The sequence below is a fragment of the Urocitellus parryii genome, chromosome 2 (genome assembly GCF_045843805.1).
Source record: "Urocitellus parryii isolate mUroPar1 chromosome 2, mUroPar1.hap1, whole genome shotgun sequence".
NCBI classification, from domain to species: Eukaryota; Metazoa; Chordata; class Mammalia; order Rodentia; family Sciuridae; genus Urocitellus; species Urocitellus parryii.
Genome location: NC_135532.1, coordinates 103,774,286 through 103,785,952, shown reverse-complemented (window position 1 = coordinate 103,785,952; position 11,667 = coordinate 103,774,286). Strand labels below are relative to the sequence as shown.

Genomic DNA, 11,667 nt, shown 5'->3' with positions numbered 1-11,667 from the left:
AAGGTCCTCAGGAGGCCGCTCCATCCTTTCTCCATGTGGCTGTGGCTGATGGTGGAAGCACTTGGAACCTTCCTGATCCTGTAACTCCTTCACTTTGTGAGGCCACAGGCATGCGGCTAGAAAGCAGGAAATGCACACTGATCATCTGACTCCCAGATCATGGCTCTCTGCCATGTCACTTCATCTGACAATTTCCCAGACTCATCAGCCCAGGGCATACTGCAGTGCCTGGATGCAGCCTGGCGGTGGTGGTGGGGGGAGTGCAGTGGGGCACCTGCTCTGCCTCCCAGCTCCACCCCTTAGGCAAGACCCCCAACCTCTCTAAGCCTTGATTCCCCAGGAGAAAAACACCACCTCTTCCCTCTGAGGTTCCTGTGGGGGTGAGGGGACATGTGTAAACACCAAGCACATGCGGAATGAGTGCCAGCTTCCTGCCAGGAGGCATGGGTGTCGCATGCCCAGGTCTCAGAGCAGAATGGAGACATCTGTGTCCTCCTTAAGTCTGTTTACCTATTACTGTAACAAAATACCAGAGACTGGGTAATTTATTAGGAAAAAGAGGTTTATTTTGGCTCATGGTTCTGTAGGTTGGGAACTCCAAAAACCTGGTGCTGGCATCTGCTCAGCTTCTGTTGAGGGCCTCGTGCTGTTTCAACCCACTGTGGAAATCAGAGGGGGAAACAGGTGCATGCAAAGGAGAAAAGGGCTAAACTTCTGGGGTAGCAAACCCATTCTGGAGAGAAAGACTAACCCATGGAGAAGGGCTCCTCCTACGATCTAATATCCCTCCCTCCAGGCCCTCCTCCCCACACTGCTGCACTGGGGACCAAGCCTCCAGGTGGGTTTTGGTGGGGACTCAAACCACACAACCCTCTCATAAAGAAGTTCCCTGTTCCTGGCAGGACCACGCAGCAGGCCTACAAGTGGGTCCCCCCCCCCGGGATGACGGGAGGAGCCCTCTGCCCAGCAAACGGGAAGGCAGCATCCCAGCTCCGAGCTTCTCAAACGGGCCAGGAGGCTTGAGTGGCATACTCCAGGGACTTGGGAGCCCCATGACCTCATCAAGGATCCAGAGTCTAAAGCCTCCTGTGGAAACCTCTCTGGTAGACTTCAGTGGTGCTGCTGAGCCCAGAGGCTGGGGGGCAGGGAGCCCAGGACACGCTGTCATATTTACAAGTCCCCTGGATGATTTTCAGGCACAGCCAGACTTGAGTTAGGGCATCCTTTTTTGTTGTTGTTGTTAATCTTTTATTTGTTTTAGTTGGTTATACATGACAGTAGAATGCATTTATGCACTCTGATATGTCACACATAGATGGGATATAATTTCTCATTTTTCTGAGTGTTCATGTTACAGAAAAAGATTGGTCATGCAGTCATCTATATACATACAGTAATAATGTGTGCTTCGTTCTACTCTTTCCTATCCCTACATCGCCTCCCCTCCCCCTCTATCACTTCCCTCTACCTAATCTAAGGTAACAGTATTCTTCTCTAGTGCCCCCCCCCATTGTGAATTAGCATCCACATATTAGAGAAAACATTTGACCTTTGGTTTTGTGGGATTGGCTTATTTTGGGCTGGGGATATAGCTCAGTTGGTAGAGTGTTTGCCTTGCATGCACAAGGCCCTGGGTTCAATCCCCAGCACCACAAAAAAAAAAAAAAAAAAGAAAGGAAGAAAGGGATTGGCGTATTTCGCTTAGCATGATAGTCTCCAACTTCATCCATTTACTGGCAAATATCATAGTTTCATTCTTCTTTAAAGCTGAGTAATAGTCCATTGAGTGTATATACATTTTCTTTATCCATTCTTCTGTTGAAGGACACTTAGGTTGGTTCCACAGTTTAGCTATTGTGAATTGAGCTGCTATGAACACTGATGTGACTGCATTACTATAGTATTCTGATTTTAAGTCCTGTGGGTATAAAACGAGGAGTCAAATGGTTGTTCCATTCCATAGAGCATCCTTGCTTATTCAACAAACACTTACTGAGCACCTACTACATGGGCACTGACTGTGGACTGAGACTACCAAGACGAATGGAGGAAAATAGAGCAAATGCAATTGCAATATTGTGTGACAGGGTAATAAAGGTGAACACAGGAGGCCACTCTTCCTATTCATAGTAGAACTTTAAAACACAGTGTAACTGAAGCGCACTGTCTACGGAATCCCTAATGGGACACTGTTCTTTTGGGCTTGTTTCTGTGGCTTTGGTCTTTGCAGAGGAGCCACAGAGAACCTAGAGTTGTGGGTGGCCCATGCCTGCGGCATTTCATTCAAACATAAGGAAATGTTTTTCATTTCTTGGTTGATTTCAAAAACCGATTCCATAGAGAAGTTACAGCCAGGCGCCATGAACATTTTCAAAATGTCTCCAACTGGAAAACGTACTTTGGTAATGAAATGCTCTTGGCTTCTCTGACTGTCACAGGTTGTCATCAGCAGGTTTCCATGTTTTCTAGGAATCCCTTCTCCCAACGAAAGCTGGGCCCTAGCCAGAGGGTTAACAAGGTGGAGGCCTGTTCTCTGGCATGGTTCCTTGGAAGTCAGTGGCCTGATGAGACCAGCTGAGGTACACTTTTTCCAGGAAGATAACTGTTTTCTGTCTCTGAATTTTCCCCAGTTTTTTAAGGTTCACGAGCATCTGTTCAGTTCCCCTATCACCCACGATAGGTCCATTAGCCCTGGACTCTGGCATCCTGGCCCTGAGCATAGCCTCATCCTCCCCAGCCCCACCGTGTTGTCCACCTTCTGCCCAGGGAGGGGTCCCATGTGGATGGAGTACTGGACAGTCCCGGGGCATGGTGCTCGGTGTTTGTGCACAACAGGAAGGCTTCAGGGGGCAGGGTCAGGCTTCCATATATAACATCAGAAATGGAGACTGACTCTGGGAGTCCAGTGCCTGACCCAAGGTGACACAGATGGTGACTGAGTCACACAGGGTGCCCCACACTATGAGACGCTTCTCATTTCTCAGAATTCTCCTGCCTGTTACCATATTTATTGCTTCCCACCCCTAGGATGAGGTGGTTCTCTCTTCCCAACTTGGCATTTGAGGGTCTCTGGTTTATACCATAGAGCTGTCTCACCCCCGGACCATGCTGCTCCTTTCCTGTCTTTTTTGCACAGATTATGTACAGCCTGCTTCGAGTCTTGATCTCCTGCTTCAAAAGAACTCGACTAAGGTTTCCCTCTCTGTCAAGGATCACATTCAGCCTGTCTTCCTCCAGGAAGCCATCCCTGGCTGCCATGGCCCATTCCCCCCATTAGAATTCCCTGTCCTTCATTATTTCCTGTGGATTAGAACATGTTTCCTACTGCATCAGCAACAGGGCTTAGCTTCCAGAGCACAGGTGACCCATGACTCCATCTCGGATCCACCTGACATAGGCTAGACACCAGTAAGAACTTGGCCCACACTTGTTAATCCAATGGTAATGCATTTTTTTCTCACTAATCCTGGATGGGATAGATTCATCAATAGATTCATCAATATAAAGAGAAGTTGGAAAGGAAGACCATCAGAAGGTGACACCTTGAGAATACTGCTTCAATGCCTTGGAGCTGGCTAAACTAATAGGTCGCTTTCTCCAAAGGACAGATAGAAAGGCCGCCCTGGGACAGTGCCCTGCTGGGGAAGCCAGGGCATGGACACAGACTTGAAGCTCCCTCCTAAGGTGGAGCCATCTCAGGTGTTCAATTAGAGCCATCAGAAGCCACATAATCCAAGGGCAAGTCTCAACCCTGGCCAACGTCTCTGACAGAGCAGAAGAACAACCTTGATTTCTGGAAGGTTCACGAGGTCACACACAGGAAAACAAGCCCGGAGTCAGAATCCCAAGGGATCTGAGCAAGTAGTCCATGAGGGTAAGAGTGGCAATGTGAGACCAGAGTCGATCAGCCGAGCAAACCTGAGTTGGGTTATGTCTTCCATGAGTGGCCCCTAAGCTGCTGCATCTTCAGGATTTGGGGAAATAGATAAAAAGACTGATAAACTAGGAGATGAGGACAACTACCCAGAATTCCTGTTTGCAGGTTTTGCCACAGATACCCCAATGGAAGTCATGCACATCCCTCCCAGAGGGACTAGAGAGCCCTAGGAGGATGCACAGCACCACCACATCCAGCGTGCAGGTCCAGTCATCCCTGAGTTGAAGATGCCCCAGGACCCTCAGAGATGATGGGCAGAAGGAATTTGGATTGTGAGACTTATAAGAGGGGACGAAGTTGGTACTGATAGCTGTGGCAAAGAGCAGACTTCTTGGCTTTTCTGCAGTTCCAATGCTGTGAAGTTCAGTTCAAATGACCTTAAATGTCAGTGTAAACATGGTGGCCATAAATGTGGAATGGGGTGGGGGTTGGAGATTGTGGCTCAGCTGATTTCTAGATTGAAAATACAAGACTTGCAAAAATAATAATAATAATAACCTTTCCTAACAAGTTATGGTGTGTCCAGGTGCCACATAAAAGTCAGCCTTGATTTATGTGCCTTGCACAGGAATAAAGGTGCCTCTGGACTACAAACTGTGTCTGGAACTCATTGTCTGACCATTATCAGAACAAATCCCATTCTCAGATAATGGACATCTGTTAAATCTTCCACTGTTCATAGAAAATGTTGCCTATGGGACGGGGACTTTTATGACAGCACCATCTCTTCTGTGATAAAAGTGTGCTAAATCTTATTTTAACCAAGTGATTGTGTTTGCATCTAGTTTTCTAAGGGGGAAAGAATAACTGCCACAAAGAATCCAGTGTGTTAGCGACGTCACGACACAATGGAGGGAGACCCTCTTGCTTCCAGCCTTTGTCTAGGCTGCAGAAACGAGCAGCTCCAAACTCCCTGAAGTCCTCCTTCTTTGTCTGCTCTTGAGACCCTCAGGGATGTGACTGGGTCTCATCCCGCAGTGCTGCTGCCCTGGCAACTCACTCTGACAACATTTTGAAATATCTGGAATGTTCCAGTCACTACCATTTCTCCCTGCCTTGACCCAGGCTGCTTCCTCTGCCCCAAACTCAGCTCTTCAACTCTTTGCTAAGCTACAGACAACTAAAAACTAAAAACTCATGCCCTCTAAGAGGCCCTCAGCAATATTCCTCTCCCATCTCAGGCTGAGTTAGTTGTTTACTTTGGGGACTCCTTAGAAATTATTAATTATCTATCAGCCTTACTTTTATACTCCGATGTGTTTATTTTATTTTATTTTTCTGACTTTATGTTGAAAGTACATTCCTCAGAACAGGGCATCTATTTGACTCACCTGCTTATAAATAATACAAGAATCTAGCTCAGGGATGGCCAGGTGGATAAAGGGTTGGTGGAGACCTGGTTGACCAGAAGGATGGATAAAGATGCTCAAAGATAAAATCTGGACTCTTCCAATGCAGTACACTGAGAAGCAACTAAAAAGTCAGGGGTTGTTCTAAATGCACCTAGGACCTTAGAAATACAGATTCAAGGTGAAGCATGAATATAATTCCTGTGTTAGCCTTTAATCAGCTCATTTGCTGGATCCTTGGCTCATAGCTCTACTTGGATTCTGTCCTAATCTCAGTAATCCTTCTTTGACCTACTGGGAAAACTTAATCCAAGAACAGGATCTTCCTTTTACCTCCATCCTTACATGTCCTAATTCTGGTCTGTTTGGTCTTAAGACAATGGATTCTGAGCCAAACCTCTCTGTCAGCTCCCCAGTCTTGTCTCGCATGTCAGCTGTGACCCTCCTCCTATCATTTTTAAAATCCTCTCTGCAGGACAAAAGGTCTTCAAATCACCTTTCATGTAGGTTATGACCCAGGTTCAGATTAAGGCTCTGCCATATGCTGGACTGAGGAATCTCAGGCAAGGTATTTAATCTCTCCAAACTTTGGTGTTCTTGTGGGTAAAACAGGAATCATCGTAGTGGCAATATCAAAAGGCTGTTGCAAAGAATAGCTGAGATGATGATTAGAAGTTCTTAGAATGTATGTGATATGCAATGTCTACTTCACCGTAGCACCAGGATTTGTCCAAGACAACTGTAATGTAACAGGCAATGAAAGTCAGACCTGCAGGTGAGCTAAAAGCCCTAGTTTTGAAGCACCCAGAATGCATAGATCTCAAACCACAAGTCTGAGTGATGTACAACGATACCCAGAAAAGCTGCACAAATCATCCTGAAAAGATGATTTATATGCACTTAGAAATTAAAATATAAGCTTAAGGACCCAATGAACTTATTAATGATTTTCATTGGATTGAAGAGGTACATATTAATAATCATAATAACAGCAAATATTTATGTGGCACATATTCTATGCTGACATCATTCTAACACTATACATATATTAATTGATTCAATCTACAAAAAAGCTTTATGAGGTCGAGACTATCAATATCCTCAATTTATAGTTGAAGATACTGAGGCAGAAAGAGTTGAAGTAACTTTCCTGAGACTTTGTCCGTGGTAGGTGTGATATGTAGGATTGAAAGTGATGAAGTCCAAGTCCAGAGCCCATCCCTCTGAGACTCCAATCCCACAGCAGACATTGCTAATCAATACCAGTGCTCAATGTCACTGAACACAGGCACAGCCTCAACATTCTTTGCAAGATTGTACTTCAGAGGTAGCACACTTAAATTGTTGGCATTGCCATACCAGAGGATTGCCCTTTACCATCTCTGTCATTGCCATATGCATCCAAATGTCTACAAGGTAGTCAGAAGCCTCTATTGCGATGCTCTTATGAATTAGATGGAAAGAAAAGACCCAAGGTAGATTTTTTAGGTGGCTGAGTATGGTAATGAGGCAATACCTTTCTGGCAGGAGTGTCCAGGATTTACTCCCAGAAACCTGAACTTTAGCTGGTTCCATGCAACAGAGACCAAGAAAACGCACAAAGAGCTAAAGCATGGGATCTGGTGACCACATCTTTGCATCACACAGAGGATCACAGTTGCAAACTCTCCAAGGCTACACATAGCAGAGAGTCTGCAGGGCCAAGCTGTGCAGTCTTAGTTCTATTGAGCCTGGATTCAGCCAGCCTTGGCTAAGCTCCTGAGAACCACACCAGAAGGAGGGGCAAAGAGGAGATGGTGCCCAGCCGGGATGTATGAAGATGATGTCTGAGTTGCACCCGATGAAATCCAGCACCTTGCCCCAGGCAATCAGTTGTGTCTTTAGACAAAGTAAGTTTCCTCCCTGCTTCTGGGTGGGGATGGCCCCCAGGACAGGACTGAGAGCACTTGGAACCATGCCCCTGGTGTGTTTAAATATCAGCTTATACCAATAGCTTTGTTTCCGTGTATGGGATGAGAAAAGTACGCGGGGCTATGGCTGGTCAAGCAGAGGGCCACCGTGATTCAACGAGGCTTTCCAGTTGGTGACAGAAAAGAGAACAAATGTGCAGATGAAGACAAAATGTGGCAGCCCACCAACTTGCTTTAAGTGCAACAACACAACAGCAATGATACTTATCTCTTGGTTGATTTCTTTCCTAAGGCAGGAAATGAAATGTCCGTGGAGACCTTGGATGAATAATGCATACAACTGCAAACAAAATCCTCCCTCAATCTACTGTTCCAGTAGAGGAAAACTGCAAGAATACCTAGTATCTGAACATACCAGGAAAGTCGATTTCTCTGTGGAAATGTGGAAGAGGTAAATGGTGGGAGATTGACACCCCCATCCCCTCACACACACTGGCAAGGCACTCATGAATCAGGCACCCTGTGCATACACCACATGCATAACCATACACACAAACTCATGTACATGCATGCACCTTCATTCTCACACACATGCACACACGCGCGCGCACACACACACACACACACACACACACACACACATTGGTCAAGTCCCAATTGAGAGTGAGCAGGATTCCTTAGGAGGCTGCCGATTCCCTGTTATTACATGTGGGTAAGCAGAAGTAGAAAATACTTGTTCAAAGGCTGGAAAAGGTATTCCAGTGTCTGCTCAAGAAATGCCTTTAGGATGCCCTCAAACTCTCAGAATTCATGATTCTGGAATTTGCTGGAGTTCAGCCATAGTTAGTATCCTCCATCAGTGTGTCTTGCACCATGCAGTGCATCTGAAAAAAACCTCCAATACTGTCTCCATCAGCCTGTGAATTGGGTAAAATAACCATTAAAAAACAGCAGCACATTCTGTTGCAGTTGTCTGTCGACTTGACTTCTGACAGACTGCAGCAGACCCTTAGCTACTGTAGGAAATTAGATTTTTGTCAGGCAGCTGTAATACCTACCTATCGATGCACATATACCCATAAACACCCTTACACCTCACCTTAGTGAAACTGCAAAGATATTAAAGGACTTTCCGGGGCTCACACAGCTGGTTAAGGGCTTTGCTGAATAGGAACCTCATATCTCCATTCCTTGCCCAGGACTCTGTCCACTTCCCTCGGCGAGAAAGGATACTGTTCACATTCCCTTAATACAGCCACATCTCCCCTCTCGACCCCACGTACATAGCTTGCTGCCTTTTGATCATCAGCACAGGGTTCTGATGCTGCGAGTCTGTGTCAGGGCCTCTCAGGAGGGCAGATACATCCAATCTGCCACAAGAAAGGCAGAGAGAGCCCTGACGTGCTGATTCACTGGGATGTGACCTCCCGTTCTTCTGGGGGTCACATACAGCATCACGAAACGTCTACATTCCCAGATCAAGAGAACCTATTACTTCTCCTCGGTAAGATTCTTCCAAAAACAATGAAGAATGGCTCCAACTGATCTCTGGTTTGTGGGTCACATCAAAAATGTAAGTATCGGGTCCACCTTTGATGCTCACTGAATGGAGGCACCGGATCAAAGTTAACCACTTAAAAAAAGAAAGAAAGGACCTCAGAAAAAGATTTCTGAGCTTAGGACACTTGATTCTGATATTCTCGATTCCATTTATTGTCCCTGGCTGTGTCCTGTCCACAGATGTCGCTCAGGCTGGGCTACCGCTGGAACTGTATAGCCTCTCTGGGCTGGAGGAGACTCCCCAGCACGGCTGGGCTGCAAGCCTGTGGACAGGAAAGCCTGAGCTGCAAACACAGCTCATCGAGTCCAGCACAGGAACTCCACTCTGCCTCTGGAGGAGCGAGCACCCCTAAGCAAGGGACCCAGGGTGAAGGAAGACTGGAAGGGCAAAGAATGGGCCAGAAGTTGGGAGGAAAAGAAGGTCCGTGGTAAACTTCTGGATGGCTCTGAAGAGCCAGAAGTTGCTTGGGATGGCCAGGTTTTGTCCTGTCAATCACTCTGTCATCCAATCATCCATTAACCCATGCATTCATTCATCCAGATGTCCATCCATTGATTGACACAAATGAATCAATATGGAGTAGACCTGCACTGTGCCAGACACTGAGCATAAAGTATTGTGCCCTTTAGAGGACACTAAACCACAGAGCCTATGATCCTGAGAAGGAGACGTAAAATGTTCAAATTATCATATAAGCAAATCAGTAAAAATGTAAGAAATTCTGACGGAAAGCCACAAGAAGACACAGTGCTTAATAAAAATGACCCCAGGTAGTGCCCAGTAATTGAAAAGCTTCCATAGGAAGTTAACATTTCAGCTAAGACCTAATGGAGTTAGTCTGAGGGGGGCAAGGGGAAGGGGAGACTTATAGGCAGAAGAAGTCCATGTGTAAAGGCTCTGAGGTAGAAATGAGGTTGTTGTCCATGGCTGTACCATTTAGAACATGCAGGGGTTTTTGTTTTGTTTTGTTTTGTTTTGTTTTTTGGTGGTACTGGGGATTGAACCCATGGTCTTGTGCATGTGAGGCAAGCACTCTGTTAACTGAGCTATATCCCCAGCCCCATGCAGGTATTTTCTGCATGTACCTGGATAAAGAGATCTGTGCTTACTATGGGACAAAGATGAGGAATACATGAAAGATATAGCCACACTGGGAGTTTGCTGCAGCCAGGGACTATCACTACTTCATTCCCAGCCCCTAACATAGCTGTGGGCACAGGTCAAGCCTCAGAGTGACTAATAAGTAGGAAATGATGGTGGATGATAGAAAGTTCATGGTTTGGGCTAAAGTATCTGAAGGGGTACAGTAGAGTAGCCAGGAAACTCCAGAAAGGTGATGGGGTAGAACAAGGCTTGAAGGCAGTCACATGAGTGGGGTGTGAGAGGAACTAAAAAGCAACTCCTCTGCTTAAGCAGGGGGTGGGGAGTATTAGACCATAGTCAGAGGTTTGCAGAGTAAACAGGAATCAGGGGATGAAGACTATGAACTGCAGGGTGGACCCAATTCATTCTGATCCCAGAAATGAGGCACCACAGAGATAGGCCCATTTCAAGGATGCACTGGGCAACCTCTACTTCTTGTCACCTGCAAAGCAAACCAGAAGGATGGCCCACTCCCAGCTTCTCCATAGGCAAAGCCCCAGTGCAAAAAGCAATGCACATTTCCACCATCCCCCCTCCCCAGGCCAACCTTCTGGATGTGGCCCTCAGAGCTCTAGAAACAGAAAGCAAAAGCTACCGGTCACCAGAGAAGCACCACCAGAGAGGAGCCCAGAGCAGTCAGATAACTGGGAAAATGATCACAGAGCAGAGCAGAATGGATTGCATTCCTGCAAAATTCCTCTGCCCGGGGCACAGAGCAATGCTCTCAACAGTGGTGCTGCCTATGGGTGGGCATCCACCTGCTGTGAGTCGGGAGCTGTACCTGTTCCTCTCCTGCTGTTCCATTGAGGTGTCTGAGTCACTGAATCCCTCCTAATAGACCTGTTGTCTCCAAACAGCTGGAGAGAGATGCCCTGCTTGACATTAACTCTAGGCAAGTGGAGGGTGGAGAACAATGAAGGTGTTATGGTTGCTCCAAGGAATCCTCGGATAGATAACTTAGAGCTGCATCTTATATAAAAGTAGTAATAAATAGGTAAGTTAGATCCAGAGCGGTTTAGCATCTTGCTGAAAGTCAAACTGCTATTAAGTGGCAGAACTTGGTAATTTAACCTCAAGTGCTCTCTGGTCTCCAGAGTAGAATGAGGGCTAAATTCAGTCAATCCGAAGGAGTGACGCTCTACCTCCAGCTCCAGACAGATGCTTTAGGGAATTCAGAAGGGGTGGCACAGGATCGGGGCACAGCCTGTCAAAAGGAAGTGGAAGGCGAGAAGTAGCAGGAAGTGGAGGATGTGAGTGGGGGTGGGGACAGGAGAAGAGGGGAGGAATATGCCAGTGTCACCTACCAGCGCCTGAGGCTGCAGCCCAAAACCCAGCCATTTTCTCTCCCGTTTCCCTACTAAATAAAATAAATGTCTCTGCCGCACGTCACAGTTTGCATTTTCAATCTGATTCATGGAGAAAGCATTGGCAGGTAATCTTTATCCGTTTCAGGTGTTTAACTTTTCACACAGAATACTAATGACAAACATGCAAAAGAGGAGAAGCATCAACCTTGGCACTGAGAAATTAATCTTTCAACACAAAGGAACAAATGAAACTTCCCAGTGCTTTCAATACTTTCGTATTCTCTGTCTTTTCTTCATTGTTCATTTTTAGTAGTGTCTTGACATTTGTAAGGGATTTGCCCTAAGGAGGGGAAAAAAAGACCCACATTGACAAATTTTTCATCATGATACAAAACTTCCTCCACTGAAAGCCCATTTTCTTGCAGGGAGACATCACTTTCTCCCACATCTTCACCTTTGG

The 11,667-nt window shown here is 46.3% G+C and overlaps 1 non-coding gene across 1 annotated transcript; it reads left to right on the top strand.

Annotated features, from left to right (window-relative positions):
* The first annotated feature begins 1,581 nt into the window (after positions 1-1,581).
* Positions 1,582-1,655, top strand: Trnaa-ugc (transfer RNA alanine (anticodon UGC)). Its single transcript has one exon. It is a non-coding gene; the product is annotated as a tRNA-Ala (tRNA).
* The last annotated feature ends 10,012 nt before the right edge of the window (positions 1,656-11,667 follow it).